Here is a 20,180-nt window from a genome sequence, read left to right as displayed (position 1 = left end):
CAAGATGCAACGGACACAATAATTGAGTCTCACTGTACGATCTAATTTCGCGCCTATAAATAGAAGATGAAGATCAGTGGAGACTCAAGACTCTCAACAAGCATCAATGAAAATACAAGAGAGCGTGTGGTAAAAGAAAGGGCACGCATATTGCACATCAGCTTTTAGAAGCAATCAGCCCAGAGGGAACACTTAAACGTGTTATCTGCTTAGTTTAGAAGCACAATTCCCTCAGTGTGTTAGAACACCTTTCATGTTGTTTTTCAAAGATCAGTTCTCACACACACACACACACACACCCCACTACCCAAATACAGTCTTGCACAAAGATGTTGAACTTGTGTATGTAGTCAATTTTTTTCGTCAATTCAGTTGTCATCATAACTGAACTGATGAATGCAAAAACTGATCAACCCCTTTTCAGTTATTCAGTTTACATATGTTAAATCGTTTTCAAATATAACAGCTTTCTTCACGAAGGATTACTTCGAGTATTTTCCCCTTGGTCTTAGAACCAAACTTGATTTAATTCATCGGTGTTGACATTCTTAGAACATGATCTATTGCAGATCATTGGAAAATATTGTGTTTGAAGATTCTTCGAAGGGGCTAGCACAAATAAATGATCCTTCATGTTGATTGAGAAAAATATTTATGTGCCCATTTAGCGTCCTTCATTCAGGGCATGACATCCAAAATGTTGCAGATTTTGCCTTGGGTTTTAGGGAAAATTGTATGTAATCTAACTCTATGAAAAAAGATTTTTAGTTGGAGGTTTTGTAGGAATTGGCTGCGACTTGCTAGTTTTGGCTCGAGTCTGTTGAGCAAGAAGGCGTAAGATGATGTCGGCATGTGTTTGATTCCAAGTAGGAGGGGGCAAGAGATTTTCACATAAATCAGCAACAGCCGCTGGAGTCATTGGTGAAAGAGATTGTCCTGGGAGATCCCAAGAAGTCATGGTATCCTTCACACTAAAACACAAGAACAAAAGTCAGCAATGCCAATCTTTGAAAAAAATATAGTTATGGATCACAAATAAACTAGATACCAATAAACTAAATTTTGTTTTACTTTTACTTTTTTTTATTTTTTGCTAGAAAATCCACAATAAATTAAATTTGGTTCATGAAAATTAAAGTCTGATATTTAAAATTAATTCTCCTCAAATAGAGAGAAATATGTCACAGTAATGAAAAATATGCACAATCATAGCGCAAAACCTCTCAAATATGCACAATTATAGAACATGAACAATTATAGCACAAAAAGTATAGAGCAGAGCAACATCAGAGAGAGAATTCAGAACATTGTACTTAGAGAAGGTATCTTTGTTACCATGAAGGGGAGATTGCATTCGTGGCCCAGAATATCCAGATTGAGAAAAATATATATGTATTCATACAACATCAGATGCAATAAAGAGTCTGCAAACAACATGATATTCAAAGCTCTAGGAAGCCAAAAACTAATCACCGAGATATCGAGTGACTTATGTCCTATTTTTATCCATCAGCATACGGNTATTTAACATCTTGTATTTAGGGCATGATGCCCAAAATATTGCAGATTTTGCCTTGGGTTTTAGAGAAAAATTGTATGTAATCTAACTCTATGAAGAAAGATTTTTAGTTGGCGGTTTTGAAGGAAGTGGCTGCGACTAGCTAGTTTTGGCTCGAGTTTGTTGAGCAAGAAGGCATAAGACGATGTCGGCATGTGTTTGATTCCAAGTATGAGAGGGCCAAGAGATTTTCACACAAATCAGCAGCAGCCGCTGAAGTCATTGGTGAAAGAGATTGTCCTGGGGGATCGCAAGAAGTCTTGGTATCCCTTACGCTAAAACACAAGAACAAAAGTCAGCAATTCCAATCTTTGAAAAAAATATAGTTATGAATCACAAATAAACTAGATACTAATAAACAAAATTTCGTTTTACTTTTACTTTTTTTATTTTTTTTTATAGAAAATCCACAATAAATTAAATTTGGTTAATGAAAATTAAAGTTTGACATTTAAAATTAATTTTCCTCGAATAGAGAGAAATATGTCACAGTCAATGAAAAATATGCACAATCATAGCACAAAACCTCTCATATATGAACAATTATAGCACATGAACAATTATAGCACCAAAAGTCTTGAAACAATTGTAGTTGAACCCCAAAGGGTTTTGTTCTTCGCCTTATCCATCAAAACCCGATGGATGTCATCATGAGAAAAATATTTATGTATTCAAACATCATCAGATGCAAAAAAGAGTCTGCAAACAACATGATATCCAAAGTTCTAGGATGCCAAAAACTAATCACCGAGATGTCGAGTGACTTCTGTCCTAGACTTATCCATCAGCATACAGCGAGTCATATCCCAAGTAAACTCCTTGGGGCTTACTGGCATGTTACTCAGTAAATGAACCATGTTTCCAAGAGAATTTTCACATGGGATTGCCCGCTTAATCAAGGCCCTCCATTTCGCAATCGCCTTCTCTCCATCTATACCCTATTATCAAAAAAGAAGACTGAGGCTGCAAACAATCTTCATAGTGAAAAAGGAGGCATTTTGGTTCAGATCATCAGTGAGATACTTCAGAACACTCTCTGTATTTGGAGAAGGCATATCTGTAACCATGAAGGGGATATTGCATTTGTGGCACAAAATCTGTTGTGTTGGAATTTTACAAGCTCGCAATCTTGGTTTTGATGTTAACAAAACTTGATATTTTGTCTTACTGATAATCTACCTTAATTGTGCAGAAGCTAGATCAGTTTTGAGGAATCTTAATCGCAACCGAAGACTCAACTATTCGCCCAAATTGAATTATTGCGAACTGATATGTCAATTGAGCAGTTCAGCTGATTGTCCAATTGATAGGCGGACCAGCAGGAGAACCTCAGAAGCCTGGCTAGCCGGAGAAATGTTCAACTGATGAAGAAGCCCAGCTGATCAGTCCAACTGAACGAGAGTGAAATCAGTTCCATTGACGAGTCAACTGATTACACGAGCCCAACTGAATATCAGTTCAATTGACTAGTTCGGAGTATCAGTCAGAATCTTTCAGTTGTAGATCAAGACAAGCTCAGTCTAGTGGATTCCAACTATGCACAAAGGTACAACGCATTTTGTCCAGTCAAAGGACAATAATGGACTCTGCATCAGAACATTAAAGACAAAACGCTTCAGATGGACAGTTGTAAAATCGAGACACAAAGTCCAAGGAGAAAATTCAAGATGCAACGGACACAATAATTGAGTCTCACTGTACGATCTAACTTCGTGCCTATAAATAGAAGATGAAGATCAGTGGAGACTCAAGACTCTCAACAAGCATCAATGAAAATACAAGAGAGCGTGTGGTAAAAGAAAGGGCACGCATATTGCACATCAGTTTCAGAAGCAATCAGCCAAGAGGGAACACTTAAACGTGTTATCTGCTTAGTTTAGAAGCACAATTCCCTCAGTGTGTTAGAACACCTTTCATGTTGTTTTTCAAAGATCAGTTCTCACACACACACACACACACACCCCACTACCCAAATACAGTCTTGCACAAAGATGTTAAACTTGTGTATGTAGTCAGTTTTTTTCCGTCAGTTCAGTTGTCACCATAACTGAACTGATGAATGCAAAAACTGATCTACCCCTTTTCAGTTATTCAATTTACATATGTTAAATATTTTTTAAATATAACGGCTTTCTTCACGAAGGATTACTTCGAGTATTTTCCGCTTGGTCTTAGAACCAAACTCGTTTAATTTATCGGTGTTGATATTCTTAGAACACGAGCTATTGCAGATCATTGGAGAATATTGTGTTTGAAGCATCTTCGAAGGTGCTAGCACAAACAAACGATCCTTCATGTTGATTGAGAAAAATATTTATGTACCCATTTAGCATCCTGCATTCAGAGCATGACGTCCAAAATGTTGCAGATTTCGCCTTCGGTTTTTGGGAAAAATTGTATGTAATCTAACTCTATGAAGAAATAATTTTAATTGGCGGTTTGGTAGAAATTGGCTGCGACTTGCTAGTTTTGGCTCAGGTCTGTTGAGCAAGAAGGCGTAAGATGATGTCGGCATGTGTTTGATTCCAAGTATGAGGGGGCAAGAGATTTTCACATAAATCAGCAACAGCCGATGGAGTCGTTGGTGACAGAGATTGTCCTGGGGGATCCCAAGAAGTCATGGTATCCTTTACACTAAAACACAAGAACAAAAGTCAGCAATGCCAATCTTTGAAAAAAAATATAGTTATGGATCACAAATAAACTAGATACCAATAAGCTAAATTTTGTTTTACTTTTACTTTTTTTATTTTTTGCTAGAAAATCCACAATAAATTAAATTTGGTTCATGAAATTTAAAGTCTGACATTTAAAATTATTTTTCTCAAATAGAGAGAAATATGACACATTAATGAAAAATATGCACAATCATAGCGTAAAACCTCTCAAATATGCACAATTATAGCACATGAACAATTATAGCACAAAACGTCTAGAGCAAAGTAGCATCAGAGAGAGAATTCAGAACATTGTACTAAGAGAAGGTATCTTTGTTACCATGATGGAGAGATTGCATTCGTGGCCCAGAATATCCAGATTGAGAAAAAAATATATGTATTCATACAACATCAGATGATAAAAAGAGTCTGCAAACAACACGATATTCAAATCTCTAGGAATCCAAAAACTAATCACCGAGATATCGAGTGACTTATGTCCTATCGTTATCCATCAGCATATGGCGAATCATATCCCAAGTAAACTCCTTGGGGCTTACTAGCATGTTACTCAATAAATGAACCTTGTTACCAAGAATATTTTCACATGGGATCACCCTTTTACTCCCGTCCCTCCATTTTGCAATTGTCTTCTCTCCATCTATATCATATTATCAACAAGGAAGCATGAGGCTGCAACATTCTTCCTAGAGAAAAAAGAGGCATTTTGGTGCAGATCATCAGTGAGATACTTCATAACACTCTCTGTACTTGGAAAAGGCATATTTATTGCCATGAAGGGGAGATTGCATTTGTGGCACAAAATCTGTTTGAGAAAAATATTTATGTACCCATTTAGCATCCTGCATTTAGCGCATGATGTCCAAAATGTTGCAGATTTTGCCTTGGGTTTTAGGGAAAAATTGTGTAATCTAACTCTATGAAAAAAGATTTTTAGTTGGCGGTTTTGAAGGAATTGGCTGCGACTTGCTAGTTTTGGCTCGAGTTTGTTGAGCAAGAAGGCATAAGACGATGTCGGCATGTGTTTGATTCTAAGTATGAGGGGGCCAAGAGATTTTCGCATGAATCAGCAGCAGCCGCTGGAGTCGTTGGTGAAAGAGATTGTCCTAGGGGTTCGCAAGAATCTTGGTATCCCTTACGCTAAAACACAAGAACAAAAAGTCAGCAATTCCAATCTTTGAAAAAATATAGTTATGAATCACAAATAAACTAGATACTAATAAACTAAATTTTGTTTTACTTTTACTTTTTTTATTTTTTGCTAGAAAATCCAAAATAAATTAAATTTGGTTCATGAATATTAAAGTCAGACATTTAAAATTAATTTTCCTCGCATAGAGATAAATATGTCACAGTTAATGAAAAATATGCACAATCATAGCACAAAACCTCACATATATGCACAAGTATAGCACATGAACAATTATAGCACCAAAAGTCTAGACAAAATTGTAGTTAAACCACAAAGGGTTTCGTTTTTCGCCTTATCCATCAAAACCCGATGGATGTCATCATGAGAAAAATATTTATGTATTCATACAGCATCAGATGCAAAAAAGAGTCTGATAACAACATGATATCCAAATTTCTAGGATGCCAAAAACTAATCACCGAGATAGCGAGTGACTTCTGTCCTAGCCTTATCCATCAGCATACAGCGAGTCATATCCCAAGTAAACTCCTTGGGGCTTACTGGCATGTTACTCAGTAAATGAACCATGTTCCCAAGAGAATTTCACATGGGATTGCCCGTTTAATCAAGTCCCTCCATTTCGCAATCGCCTTATCTCCATATATACCCTATTATCAACAAGGAAGACTGAGGCTGCAACAATCTTCCTAGTGAAAAAGGAGGTATTTTGTTGCAGATCATCAGCAGGATACTTCAGAACACTCTCTGTACTTGGAGCAAGCATCTTTGTTTCCTTGAAGGGGAGATTGCATTTGTGGCACAAAATATGTTGATTGAGAAAAATATTTATGTATTCATATAGCATCCTGCATTTAGGGTATGACGTCCAAAATGTAGCAGATTTTTCCTTGGGTTTTAGGGAAAAATTGTATGTAATCTAACTCTATGAAGAAAGATTTTTAGTTGGTGGCTTTGAAGGAATTGGCTGCGACTTTCTAGTTTTGGCTCGATTCTGTTTAGCAAGAAGGCATAAGATGATGTCGGCATTTGTTTGATTCCAAGTATGAGGGGGCAAGAGATTTTCACATAAATCAGCAGCAGCCACTGGAGTCGTTGGTGAAAGATATTATCCTGGGGGATCACAAGAAGTCATAATACCCCTTGCACTAAAACACAAGAACAGAAGTCAGGAATGCCAATCTTCGCAAAAAATATGGTTATGAGTTCAAATAAACTAGATACCAATAAACTAAATTTTGTTTTACTTTTACTTTTTATTTTATTTTTTGCTAGAAAATCCACAATAAATTAAATTTGGTTCATGCAAATTAAAGCCTGACATTTAAAATTAATTCTCATGAAATAGAGAGAAATATGTTGCAGTTAATGAAAAATATGCACAATCATAGTACAAAACCTCTAAAATATGCCCAATTACAATACATGAACAATTATAGCACAAAAACTCTAGAAAACATTTGCATTTAAAGCACAAAGGGTTTCGGTCCTCGCCTTATCCATCAACACCCGACGAATGTCATCCTGAGGCAACTCCTTTGGCCTTCTACACAAGTTGCTTTGGGAAGGATCCCCTGTGTTGCAAACAGAATATGGATTTTCCAAAGGACTATATGTCCCAAACCTCCTCTTTTTCATTCTAAACATAGTTGGACACGGGTTTGTTTTAGAACATCTGCCTTTGGAGAAGGTATCTCAATTGCCACGAAGGGAGAAACAAGATAGCAACATTCATTGAGTAATTTGACTTACATTCAATTATATGATGTCAAAGGTTTGATGTATTTATCTGTATATTCAAACAATAGTCAAACAATGAAGATGTGTATGCATAAAATCGCATAAATATGTACAAAATTTCTTGTTTCCAGTGTTGCTTTCAACACACAGATAAATTTGGTGCAAAGAACAAGAACTGGTTTTTGTTGAACAAAGGGCCGCAAAAAAATCTAATTCTGGGATGAGATATTGGTAAACTTACAGAGGGGTCTGAATAAGAAGAATAAAAATTTTAATATCCCTGGTTTGTTAGTTAGTTAGAACGGTAACCATAGTTGGTTATACCCTGAATGAATTTGGGCACATATAACTGGATATTCTTCATTTAATATTTCTTGCTTGTCCGCTAATTACATATTGGATGGCATCAGAATTTGTGATAAATATTATTACAATAATAACCGTATGCAAAATCTGCACTATGTCTAAGGATATACTATATCGGTAGGAGTGGATTTAGGATTTCTGGAAGGAGGAGGGCAAGCCAAAAAGATAGGGACAAATTAATAGAAATAGGAGGACAAAACATGAATTTTAGAAAATTTACCACGTATAAATCAGTTTTTTGGCTTCAAGAAGGCGACTTCCCTAGGTATTGGAAGTTTGATGAAGACAAAAATTGATATTCCATGTTATGGCTTAGAGGAGATGGCATCTGGGCTTTCATTTTCTAAGTAAAAAAAAAAAAGAGTTATCTTTGATTAATCCGAACGTTCATCTATAATAATTTATGATGCAAGTTCATTCAAGATTATCATTTACATCCTAACCTTTACAAGGATGGAACTGTAACAATAACTATGGCCGTTAAAGTGTGTTTCAGCATGGGGAATTCTCGAAATATTAATGTTTAAGCCATTTACAATTTAGTTGTTTTTCTCTTTAGTGTCTCAATTTAGTCCCTTTAGTTTATGTAATTGAACTAATTCGGTCCGATTTCCCATTTTACCCCTCGTTTTATTTTTTATTTATCTTTTTATTTTTATTTTTTATATTTAATTTTATTGTTTTTAGATCTTTGTACATGACGTTGTTATACCTTTCGTGTCTGCCTAAAGGCATATTGCCAAAAGACATAAGGCTTCGCAAGGTTTCCAACATATATACTATAAATCTGTTTTAATGGTCCATCATGCTTCCGTAAAATAAAATAAATCTCATACCACTTTGACCATAATGTTGTCTTCTATACTGGGTTTTACATAATGCTCCTCAAAGCCTAAACACATAGTCACAACAGATGGTTCCTGACGCAGATTCCTTCAGCAGCACCTAGCACGACATTTTTTCGCTTCTTACATCAAGATGTATGGTAATGGATTGATTTTGAAAATAATACATTAAAAGGGAAAAATCTTTTAAATTTTTATTCACACATACTAAGAATTATTACAATAGCAACCTCCTGTAGAGGAGGAAGAAGTTATTTAGCTACGATATAGGAGGAAGAACTTATTTAGCTACTTATCGTAGCTGGAATTACAACACACATAAACTGAAAGAAAATATTACAAATTTTATTGAAAGAAAATGAAGAGGTTGAATGATGTCTTCATCTTTCTTCTGCCTTGTTATTTATAAAAACCTTGGTGGATTTTAAATCCGGACTTCAGACTTGAATTATAACTATACACTATTGATGCCAGTTGTTGCCGACATTTTCTTGTAGTGGGTGGTCTTGTCTTCCACTGGTGGAGTAGTCGGATAACATGCTTTCTTTAAATTTGTTCGAGACTCTTTTACTTTTTAGTGCTCCTCGAGGAAAATGTGACTTGTGTGATCCTTCACCACATGGAATTATCTATGCCTAATGCTTTCGGTCATATATTGGCCAAAAACCCTTCCCAAGTTGTGGCTCTTCCTGGTTTGTGCACTCTCAGCAGAATTTATCAAGAGTATTTAAAAGAAAAGATACATTTACAAAATTTTGATAAAATTTAAATGAAAACTTGACTTTGTCCATCTCTGTGAGTTAGAACCATAATCTCCATGCTCTTCAAGTGGAGATTCCGTCTTCGATGAATGATGAAACAAGAAGTGTTTCATTCTCTAGAGAATCTTTGGTGAGCTTCTGAATGTTCATGTCTGGTCTTCTTAACTTGATGAAGTGAAAGGATTCGTGCAAGCCTTTCCCAACTGGTTCTAGTGTTGCACTGAAAAAGTAAATGAAACGTCTGTTATTCGTTTTGGTTTAAAAGTACTAGAAATTTTTTTTAAAAAAAAAACTCTTACTATTTCGGCCGAACCTTTACATGATTAGATAAAATATTTTGATACCATTTTCTTAAAATAAACCACCAACTAATATTTGAAAAATCAAGAAAATAGTTTAAGCATAAAACCAAACCTAAAAAGCAATAATTTGAAAAGTATAGCACATACTACCACCTCTCAAAAACATCTCAAGCATAAATAAAAAGTCGTAAAATCTTTAACGTAAATCATAAGTATAAATCATAAGTGCGGAAAATAGAAGCGCTGGTCCTCGGGTTATATGCACCTTCAGCCCAGCAAGGTCAACCATCAAGACCTCCATCAAACTTACCTGCATCAATCACACCTAGTGAGTCTAAAGACTCAACACATCATAATCTTTATAACAAGTAATACATATACAGTTCACAAGCAATAGTGAAAATACTTTTATTTAAAATATCAATTCATGAACATACATAACTTAACCTCAACATTTTCCTTTTTATAATTTCATATTTTATAAACTTTTATCATGAGCATAAACATTTCTTTTTTTTCCTTTTATTGAATTCAGATCGTTAATCGTGAATTTCTGTTTCCTCAAAAATTCGATGGATCCATCTACATGTAACCACAGTACTGGGCGGCGGGGACATCAGCGACACTCTCACCCGTCAACTGAGCCTTGGCCTATCCTCATCATATGGAAATACGATCGTCGGGCTCCCTCTGGGGCCTTTTCCCATAAATGGACTCTCTCTGAGGCCTTTTCTCTCACGACATATCCATTCATATCCTCATAATAGTCAAGATTACTTCACCTCCTCCAACATTTCACATTTTTATTACTTTAAAAATCAATGCATTTAATATCATTTTTTAAAAAGAAACAAGCATGCAACATTCCTTTTGACTTTCATCGTTTCATCAAAAAAATTCCATAAATAATCATAAAATCCCATAAACATTTAAAATAATCTTTTTAGCATATAAAACAGCATTCAGAGCACTGTAATGACGTTTACTAATTTATGGGTGTAGAATTACTGTTTTACCCCTAGACGTAAAATTTCATGTTTTTGACTTTTTCTTAATTTTATTAATTCTAATATGTCCCAAATAATCATTTAAGCCTAAATTAAAATTTATATAATTTTATTTAACTTAAATACTAGGCTTTTTAATTATTCTTAATTTATTTGTTTTTAAGCCGTTTTAATCCCGAAAATTTTCGAACTTAAATATAAAATTCCTAAATTTAAAACTTAGACTTTTTATATTGTTTTAGCCCTCGTGAACCTTGACTCGACCCCCGTGAGCCATTTTTCGATTTATTTTCCAAGATGAAACCCTAGTTCGAACACCTAGCCTACCCCCAAGCCAACTTGAATTTTTATCGAGCCATCATGAGCCAACCTCGATCCAGCCCTCCCTTGGACCCTACTGGACCCTAAGCACCCAAAGATCCTGACCCTAGGTCGAAACCAAAGGCAATACATCAACTGCATGCTCGACCGAGACTCCTCCCATGACAAGGACTCCTCGATCAAGCACCTAGGACCTAGCCATCAAACCAGCCCCTAAACCAACCCCTTAGGCACCCTCTTAGGACCCTAGTGAGTCACCCTAGACCAGCCCAAAGCCCCCTGGCCGAGCGTCCTACCCTCTGTGCGGCTGTTGCACAAAACATGACAGCATGGTTTCTCTCGGGTGGTCCTAGGTTGCTAGGACTCCTCCCCAGCCCTCTTAACTCGAGTCCTAGTATGGCTAGGACCCTATCCTTGACCCTTCACGGACCCTAGCCAAGCCCTGGCCCCAGCCAAATCCTAGCCAAGCAGCCATACCCAAAATCGAGCCCCTAAGATCTCTTATGACAGAAAGTGGTTCCAACTTGATTCGGTTCTGATTTGCAGTGTTTGTATAATGGCCCAAAAATTCGTGTTTGAAAATTTTCGGAAAAATTTAAAATTTTCTTTTTAAAGTAATTAAAATGCCTTATTCACAAAATAATCTGATAGATCAAGTTTAATGTTCCAAATAGCAGCGGAAGAAATTATGGTTCGCAAAATAACAGGTTAAAGTAATCCAACGACTGATAAAAATGTTTGAGCATAAAAAAATGGTAAATGCTGTAAATGAGGTCTTCGGGTCCCACTACTGCCGACTCGAGCTGGCTCACTGGTCCTCGCCCTCGATCCCAACATCATCAGTACCTACAACAATCAAGTCTAGTGAGTCTAAAGACTCAACATGTATATATTGTAAATAATGAGTAAATAATATAGTAAAATTTTCATGGGATAAAATATCATGTCATGAGGCATACGTGAAAATAAATTATCATGATCAATTATAATACGTACATAACTGACTGAAAATCATAAGTGAAATGGTTGCTCAATCGAGCTCTGTCATAAATAACATGTCATAAATTTTCTGTTGAGATTTTGTTCTACGCAAGTGGCCCCTGCACTGAACTGACCGGTAACTGGCGACCGGGTGAAGTAATGTTTCTCTGATCAGACTAATGCCACAGTATACTGGGTGAAACTAAACTGAACTGACCGGTAACTGGCGACCGGATAATACAATGCTCCCATGATAGTAAAATGGCCACAAGCAATATTACATAAATCTCAAAAATGAATATCTTATATTTTTATGCACGTAATATAATTAAATGGCATAATTAAATATCCTGTATTATTTTACCACATGGATTGGATCGTTCCCAGGCTCGCTGCGACCTAAATTTAACATGAAATATGTGCAAATGATTTTATTGACCAAACTTTGTAATTGAATCCGAAACGAGACAATTACGCCCAATGACTTCGTATTTAATCATGACTCCGTGCGAACCCGAACCATCACCGAACCAATGTTTAGTCATGATTAAAATACTCTTAAAAATGATGAAATAATGCTCCTAAATTTACAGTACTCGAAATTTAATGAATGGAGGCCAAAAACGTGAAACGCTCTTTCGAGATTCACTTTGGCACATTGCACCGTAACTCTCGTACGACCTCTAAAATGATCCGAATCACAAACGGCCAAAAACATGACCTTCCTAACTCAATGCGGTACTTTCCAGTCCAAGGCCATAGGCTAAAAGCCAACCAAAAACTCAAACGAGCCTCTGAACCGAAGCGTCAAGTTGCTGTCCAGAAAATACAGCAGTAGCACTTGCACTTGCATGCGTTGTTTGCAAGGCTAATGGCCATTGGGGCTTGAACCACTGACCAGAGCCTTCTTCCCAACGTCCTAAGGTATGGTTTGAACCATGGCTAAGGGCCCTAGGCCAGCCACAATCCAAACCACACCATGAATCAGCCGAGACTCCCACCCGAGAGGCCAACCTGTGCGCGTGGGCTGTTGCAATCGTTCTTGCTGTCATGGGTCGTTCCAGTGGCCATTGATTGACCATGGTACGATCTAGACATCAAGGGTTATGGTATGAACCGTGACTAAGGGCTACAAAGCCATCCAAGATCCACACCAACACCATAAACTCAAAACTCACATGCAGAAAAATGAAGGGGATCGAAGGGGCTGTTCTTGTTTTATTTGAAAACCGATGCAACCATGGACCAAGCCTTGAAAGGTCGACTTGGTCTCGTCTTAGACATAATAGGGAGATGTTCTAACCGTGGCTATAGCCCCACGGGCAGCTAAGATCAGAAACATCCTCTTTTGACAGCAAACAAGAGAATCGAAGCACAATATGACACTAGGGAAGAGTTGCTGTAATTTCTCTTCCTCCAGCGTGTAGGGGCTGGAACCAACGTTCTTAAATGATCCTAACATGTCCTAGTACATGTCTAAATGCAGCCTTGAGCCCCTGGAATCGAGCCAACCACCTGTAACCACAAAACCATCAAAACGTGAGGTGCACAAGTGAAGAGCCGAAAATTCTGTACATCTTTCGAAAAATTTCTTGACATAAATTTCGGTTTTTTTGGCTATAAAATCATGATCATGTAATGTTTAAAAATCATATTATGACTTGATTGAAGAGCAAAGAAATAATATAGACATGCCTGGAATTGTTTTGAACGAAAAACTGTTGAAGACACGACGCGGCGCGGAGGAGACGGAGTGCTCTTTACTATCTTGTTCTTCCCTTTTGTTTCCCACAAATTTTCTCTCGGTTTTCCTCCCTAGGACTCACAATTTTTCTCTCAAGAATGCTCTGAAATTTCGGTGATAATGGTGGGGAGAAATGGTTAGGGAAATGAGGGAAAGTCTACAAATAAAGTGGGATAGAATGACAAGATCATATCTTGTTTCTTTTGAATTTGTGGGATAAGGAAAGGATGGTGATATTATTTGATTTTATTGATGATATTGGGGGTTGAATGGCCGAGACTTGCTAACAAAACAAGGGTAGGAATATTGTTTATTTAATAATTTTGGTGATTAAAAGGAATGGATTATCATAACAAGGAAAAGATTAGGGAAATGAATCAAAGGTGAGTTGTCAAATATTTATTCAATACTCCTATGAGGTGCATGGCCGATTATCTACTATTAGACTAGGGTGGGATATTGCTTAATTAATAATTATTGAAGATTTAGTGTGATGGACTTATCTCCCAAGAAAATGGATAAGGAAAGGAATCAAGAAAATGAGTTGACAAATAAAATTAAATCTTTTATAATGATATGACCGATTTTTTTGATATTAATTGGAGGGAAAATATTGCTAAAATATTGTATTTTAATTCTTTAGAGTTTTATCTACCCATTAAATATTTTAGTGAATTAATAAAATAGTTAAGGAATAACATTATTTTGCATGCATGGCTAAATCTTTAAATCTTAAAGGTAAATTTACTATCATGTTAAATTATAATTTCTTAACTAAAATAAGTCTAGATTAACTTATCTCAATTGGTCACATATTTTGATTTAGACTATTAATTAAATTATTGGACATAAAGAATTTATTTGCTACTTATCTCAAGTTAATTAAATAAATCCCTAAACCTTCTTTTATTTTAAAATGACTTATTATTTATCTTAAATAAATTCTAAGAATATTTTCTTAATATTAAAATTTATCTCTTTACTCCAACTCCGGTCCGGCCTCACTTATTTAACTGAAAAGGTAGTAATTAAACTACTGCGTAAAATAATTAAATTTAAAGAAAAGAATTTAAATACTCATGCAATAAAAATCATTTTAATTTAAATACTAAGAATTATGCATGACTTATATGTAGTCAAATTTAAGGGTTCTACAATACTTCCCCCCTTAAAAGAAATTTTGTCCTCGAAATTAAAACTCACCGAATAACTCGGGGTACCGACTTCTAATCTCTGGCTCAGACTCTCACGTAGCTTCCTCCTCTGAATGATTAAGCCACTTGAATTTAACTCACTTAACCAGCTTGTTCCGAAGCTTCTTCTCCTGTCTGTCTAGGATCTGCACTGGTCTCTCCTCATAAGACAGGTTCGGAGTAAGCTGCAACGGTTCAAAATTTAGGACATGCGAAGAATTTTCCATATACTTCCTCAGCATGGAGACGTGGAATACATTGTGTACTCCGGCCAGATTCGGCGAAAGAGCAACATGATAAGCTAGCGTCCCAACCCTGGGGAGGATCTCAAATGGTCAAATGAATCTCGGACTGAGCTTCCCTTTCTTCCCAAATCGCATGACACCCTTCATAGGTGCCACTTTCACAAAGACATGGTCGCCCACGGCAAACTCTAAATCTCTCCTCCGCTGGTCCGCATAACTCTTCTGTCGACTCTGACCAGTCCTCATCCTGTCACGGATCTGGGCTACTATATCGACAGTCTGATGAATAATCTCTGGACCCAACTCGGCTCTCTCTCCTACCTCATCCCAATGAACAGGAGATCTACACTTGAGACCATATAATGCTTCATACGGAGCCATTCCTATAGACGACTGAAAGCTGTTGTTATAGGTGAACTCCACTAATGGCAAGTTCACTCCCAACTCCCGGAGAAATCGATAACACAAGCATGGAGAAGATCCTCCAAAATCTGAATGACTCGTTCTGACTGCCCATCTGTCTGAGGGTGGAAAGCTGTGCTGAACAGCAACTTCTTACCCATCGTCGAATGCAAACTCTTCCAAAATGAGAAAGTGAATCTGGGGTCTCTGTCAGACACGATAGAAACTGGAATACCATGAAGTCGGACTATCTCCCGGATATACAACTCTGCATACTGAACCATGGTGAAAGTTGTCTTAATAGGCAAGAAGTGCGCTGATTTGGTAAGACGATCAACAATCACCCAGATAGCATTTGATCCTCTGACTGACTTCGATAAACCGGTCACGAAGTCCATGGTGACATTCTCCCACTTCCACTCAGGAATAGGAAGAGGCTTGAGCAAACCTGGTGGTCTCTGATGCTCTGCCTTCACTAACTGACAAGTCAGACACTCGGATACAAAACGTCTGATATCCTTCTTCATTCCTGGCCACCAGTACAATAACTGCAGGTCTTTGTACATCTTCATACTCCCTGGATGAATCGAGTACGGCGACATATGGGCCTCTGATAGAATATATTCTCGGATAGAATCACTGCTAGGAACCCATATCCTGTCTCGATATCTGACAATGCCGTCACTAACTGTATACAAGACACTTCCCTTGGCCTCATCTCGCTGCTTCCACTTTGCCAACTGCTCATCTACTGGCTGACCACTGCGAATACAGTCAATGAGGGAAGATTGGATCGTCAAGGTGGATAGATGGGGAACTCTACCTTGAGGATATGCCTCTATATCAAATCTCTGCATCTCAGACTGAATAGGTCTCTGAATCGTCAAATGGGCCATCACTGCAACTTTCCTGCTCAGTGCATCCGCAACTACATTAGCTTTACCCGGGTGGTAGCTAATGTCACAATCATAGTCTTTCACAAGCTCCAACCAATGCCTCTGACGCATATTCAGCTCTTTCTGCGTAAAGAAGTACTTGAGGCTCTTATGGTCGGTAAAGATCTGGCACTTCTCTCCATACAAATAATGTCTCCAGATCTTCAAAGCAAATACAACGGCTGCCAACTCTAGATCATGGGTAGGGTAATTCTTCTCATGAGTCTTCAAATGTCGAGAAGCATATGCTATCACCTTCCCATGCTGCATCAATACTGCGCGAAGACCGAGCTTTGAAGCATCGGTGTATAGAACAAACTCACCAGGCCCTGATGACATGGCCAAAACTGGTGCTGAGGTAAGAGCTTGCTTCAAAGTATCGAAGCTTTTCTGACACTCCTCGCTCCACACAAATTTAGCATTCTTCTTGGTCAATGATGAAAGTGGAACGGCAATAGAGGAGAATCCCTTAATGAACTTCCGATAATATCCTGCTAGCCCAAGAAAACTGCGGATTTCTGATGCATTCTGCGACACAACCCAATCTCTGACTGCGGCAACTTTCACTAGGTCTACCTCAATACCACTGCTAGAAACAATGTGGCCTAAGAACGCCACCTTCTCCAACCAGAATTCGCATTTACTGAACTTTGCGAATAATTTGTGCTTCTGCAAGGTCTGCAACACTGTGGTCAGATGTCTGCCGTGATCCTCCTGATTCTTCGAGTAGACGAGAATGTCGTCTATGAATACTATCACAAACTGATCAAGGTACGGCTGAAATATGCGATTCATGAGATCCATGAAGATCGCTGGCGCATTCGTCAAACCGAACGGCATCACAAGGAACTCGTAGTGGCCATAACGAGTACTGAAAGCAGTCTTGGAAACATCAGCATCTCTCACCCTCAACTGATGATAACCGGACCGCAGATCAATCTTAGAGAATACCGAAGCTCCCTGCAACTGATCGAATAGGTCTTCGATCATCGGAAGTGGGTATTTATTCTTCACTGTAACCCTGTTCAACTCCCGGTAATCGATGTAAAGTCTCATAGAGCCATCCTTCTTCTTCACAAACAAGACTGGCGCGCCCATGGTGAAAAGCTCGGGCGAATGAACCCATTGTCAAGAAGTTCCTGAACTGCTTCTTAAGTTCTGCCATCTCTGTCGGCGCTAGTCGGTACGGTGCTTTGGAGATCGGAGTCGTACCTGGCATAAGCTCGATAGCGAACTCCACCTCTCTCTCGGGTGGCATACAAGAGACATCCTCAGGAAAAACGTCTAAGAAGTCTCTAACGATCGGAACATATGCGGCTGACTGACTGGGTGCCTCGGGGACAGATATAAAAGTTGCCAAAAATGCCCGACACCCTCTATGCATGAGCTTCCTAGCCTTGACATAAGGAATAATGCACGGTAAGGGAAAGTACCTGTCCGGCTCGAATAAGAACTGCGTCATTCCAGGCGGTCGGACTAGAACAGATCTCCGCTGGAAGTCAATCAAAACTCTGTTCCGCAATAGCCAATCCATCCCTAGAATGATGTCAAACTCTGGCAACGGCAACACGATCAGATCCGCATAAACGAGGTTGCCATGGAGCTCAAGATCTATGTCTCGGATCACATTGGTAGCTGCCATCTCCTCACCAAAAGGCAATACTACTGAATAGGCTACATCTAGCCCAACGGTCTGGACCTTGAGGAAATTAGCAAAGACCTCCGAAATAAATGAGTGGGTGGCCCCTGAATCTATCAAGGCCTTCGTAGCGGAACCAGATATAAAAATCCTCCCTGAAAGATCAGAACTCTAAGTTGAACCCAATAGTTACAAGAACTAAACTTATAGACATGCAAAGGCCAGAGTTCTTCTATCCTAATTCCCGAAAATAATACTGAGCAGAGCATGCAATCCTATCGCAATTCTAAGTTCAAAAATATTAACCTAGATTCCCAAACATCGAATTTCAAATATAACTCAAAGCGTTAAGATACCTGTCATAAGCATGGTTTCTGGGTTCGTCTTCGTAGCATGGAGAGCGAAAACTCTGCCTTGGGTAGGCAGATTCCTCTGAGGGCACTGCAGAAGTAAGTGGTCTGGACTACCACACTTATTACACTTCCCCGAACCAAACATACATGCTCCAGGATGGTGGCGTGAGCATTTAGGGCAGACTGGGTGCTCAACAGTCCTCGGGGCTGGGCGTCCCCGCTGCTGCTGCTGCTGCTGGCCTCTGTTTCTAGGCGGCCCGTGAAAAGGCCTCTTGTTCTACTGCTGATGCTGCTGAGGAAGAGGGCGGTGTGGTACCTGGACTGGACGCTTGCACTGGCGGTCTCTCTCGATATCACGCTGATCCTGCTCTGCGGCTAGAGCTTTGGAGACAGCAACCTCATAAGTAGCAGGGTCAGACACCCTAACATCACGGCGCAAGATCGGCCGTCAACCCACCAAGAAATGCATCAACTTGGCCTTGGCATCATTCGCGATCAAGGGTACAAAATGACAACCCCTCTCAAACTTACGGATGAACTCCGTAACAGTCAGATCTCCCTGTCTCAGGCTCATGAACTCCGTGGTCAGCCTGGTGCGCACTTCTTCAGTAAAATATTTGGAGTAGAATACTTCCGTGAAGCGTGCCCAACTCAGCGTAGCCAAGTTCAGGGCTACTGATGCTCCTTCCCACCATAAGCGGGCATCTCCTCCGAATAAGTAGCTGGCACATCGGACTCTGTCTGCATCTCCAAGCTCCATGAACTCGAAGATAACCTCTAGGGACTTGATCCAGCCCTCGGCAATCATGGGGTCCATCGTCCCAGAAAACTCCTTAGAATGCATCTTCATGAATCTCTCGTAGACAGCCTCAGGCCCTGTCGGCCTGGTCGCCACAGCATTGCTCCCCGCAAACTGTGCGAAGAACTGAGTCATCCCAGCTAGCATCTGGGCATTCATATTTGGTGGAGGGGGTGGAGGTCCGTTCTCCTCCTGTCTCTGCTCCTCCCTGTCCTCATGACGAGGCTCATCATCACCTCTCGGGTGTCCAACTTGGCGTCTAGGAGGCATACTGTTCCATATATAACCCATACGTAACCAACATGCATAATTCCATAATTTATTTAAATGTAAATAAACACTGAACGATTAAAATCTAAACGTAAAAATACTTCATGAGAACATGCAGTTAAAATAATTCCGGCTTTAAATAAAATGCATGAATGTAAAACTTACAGACCGAAGACGTGACTCCATGAGCTTCTCGAGGTCAGTAGTAGTGCAACCCTTTACAGAATCATTGCTCTGATACCACCTATAATGGCCCGAAAATTCGTATTTGAAAATTTGCGGAAAAATTTAAAATTTTCTTTCTAAAGTAATTAAAATGCCTCATTCACAAAATAATCTGATAAATCAAGTTTAATGTTCCAAATTGCAGCGGAAGAAATTATTGTTCGCAAAATAACAGGTTAAAGTAATCCAACGACTGATAAAAATGTTTGAGCATAAAAAAATGGTAAATGCTGTAAATGAGGTCCTCGGGTCCCACTACTGCCGACTCGAGCTGGCTCACTGGTCCCCGCCCTCGATCCCAACATCATCAGCACCTACAACAATCAAGTCTAATGAGTCTAAAGACTCAGCATGTATATATTGTAAATAACGAGTAAATAATATAGTAAAATTTGCATGGGATAAAATATCATGTCATGAGGCATACGTGAAAATAAATTATCATGATCAATTATAATACATGCATAACTGACTGAAAATCATAAGTGAAATGGTTGCTCAATCGAGCTCTGTCATAAATAACACGTCATAAATTTTCTGTTGAGATTTTGTTCTACACAAGTGGCCCCTGCACTGAACTGACCGGTAACTGGCGATCGGATCGGTAACTGGCGACCGGGTGAAGTAATGTTTGTCTGATCAGACTAATGCCACAGTATACTGGGT

Source organism: Primulina huaijiensis, chromosome 13, assembly GCF_012295235.1.
Source record: "Primulina huaijiensis isolate GDHJ02 chromosome 13, ASM1229523v2, whole genome shotgun sequence".
Taxonomy (NCBI): domain Eukaryota; kingdom Viridiplantae; phylum Streptophyta; class Magnoliopsida; order Lamiales; family Gesneriaceae; genus Primulina; species Primulina huaijiensis.
This window is presented reverse-complemented; position numbering follows the sequence as displayed.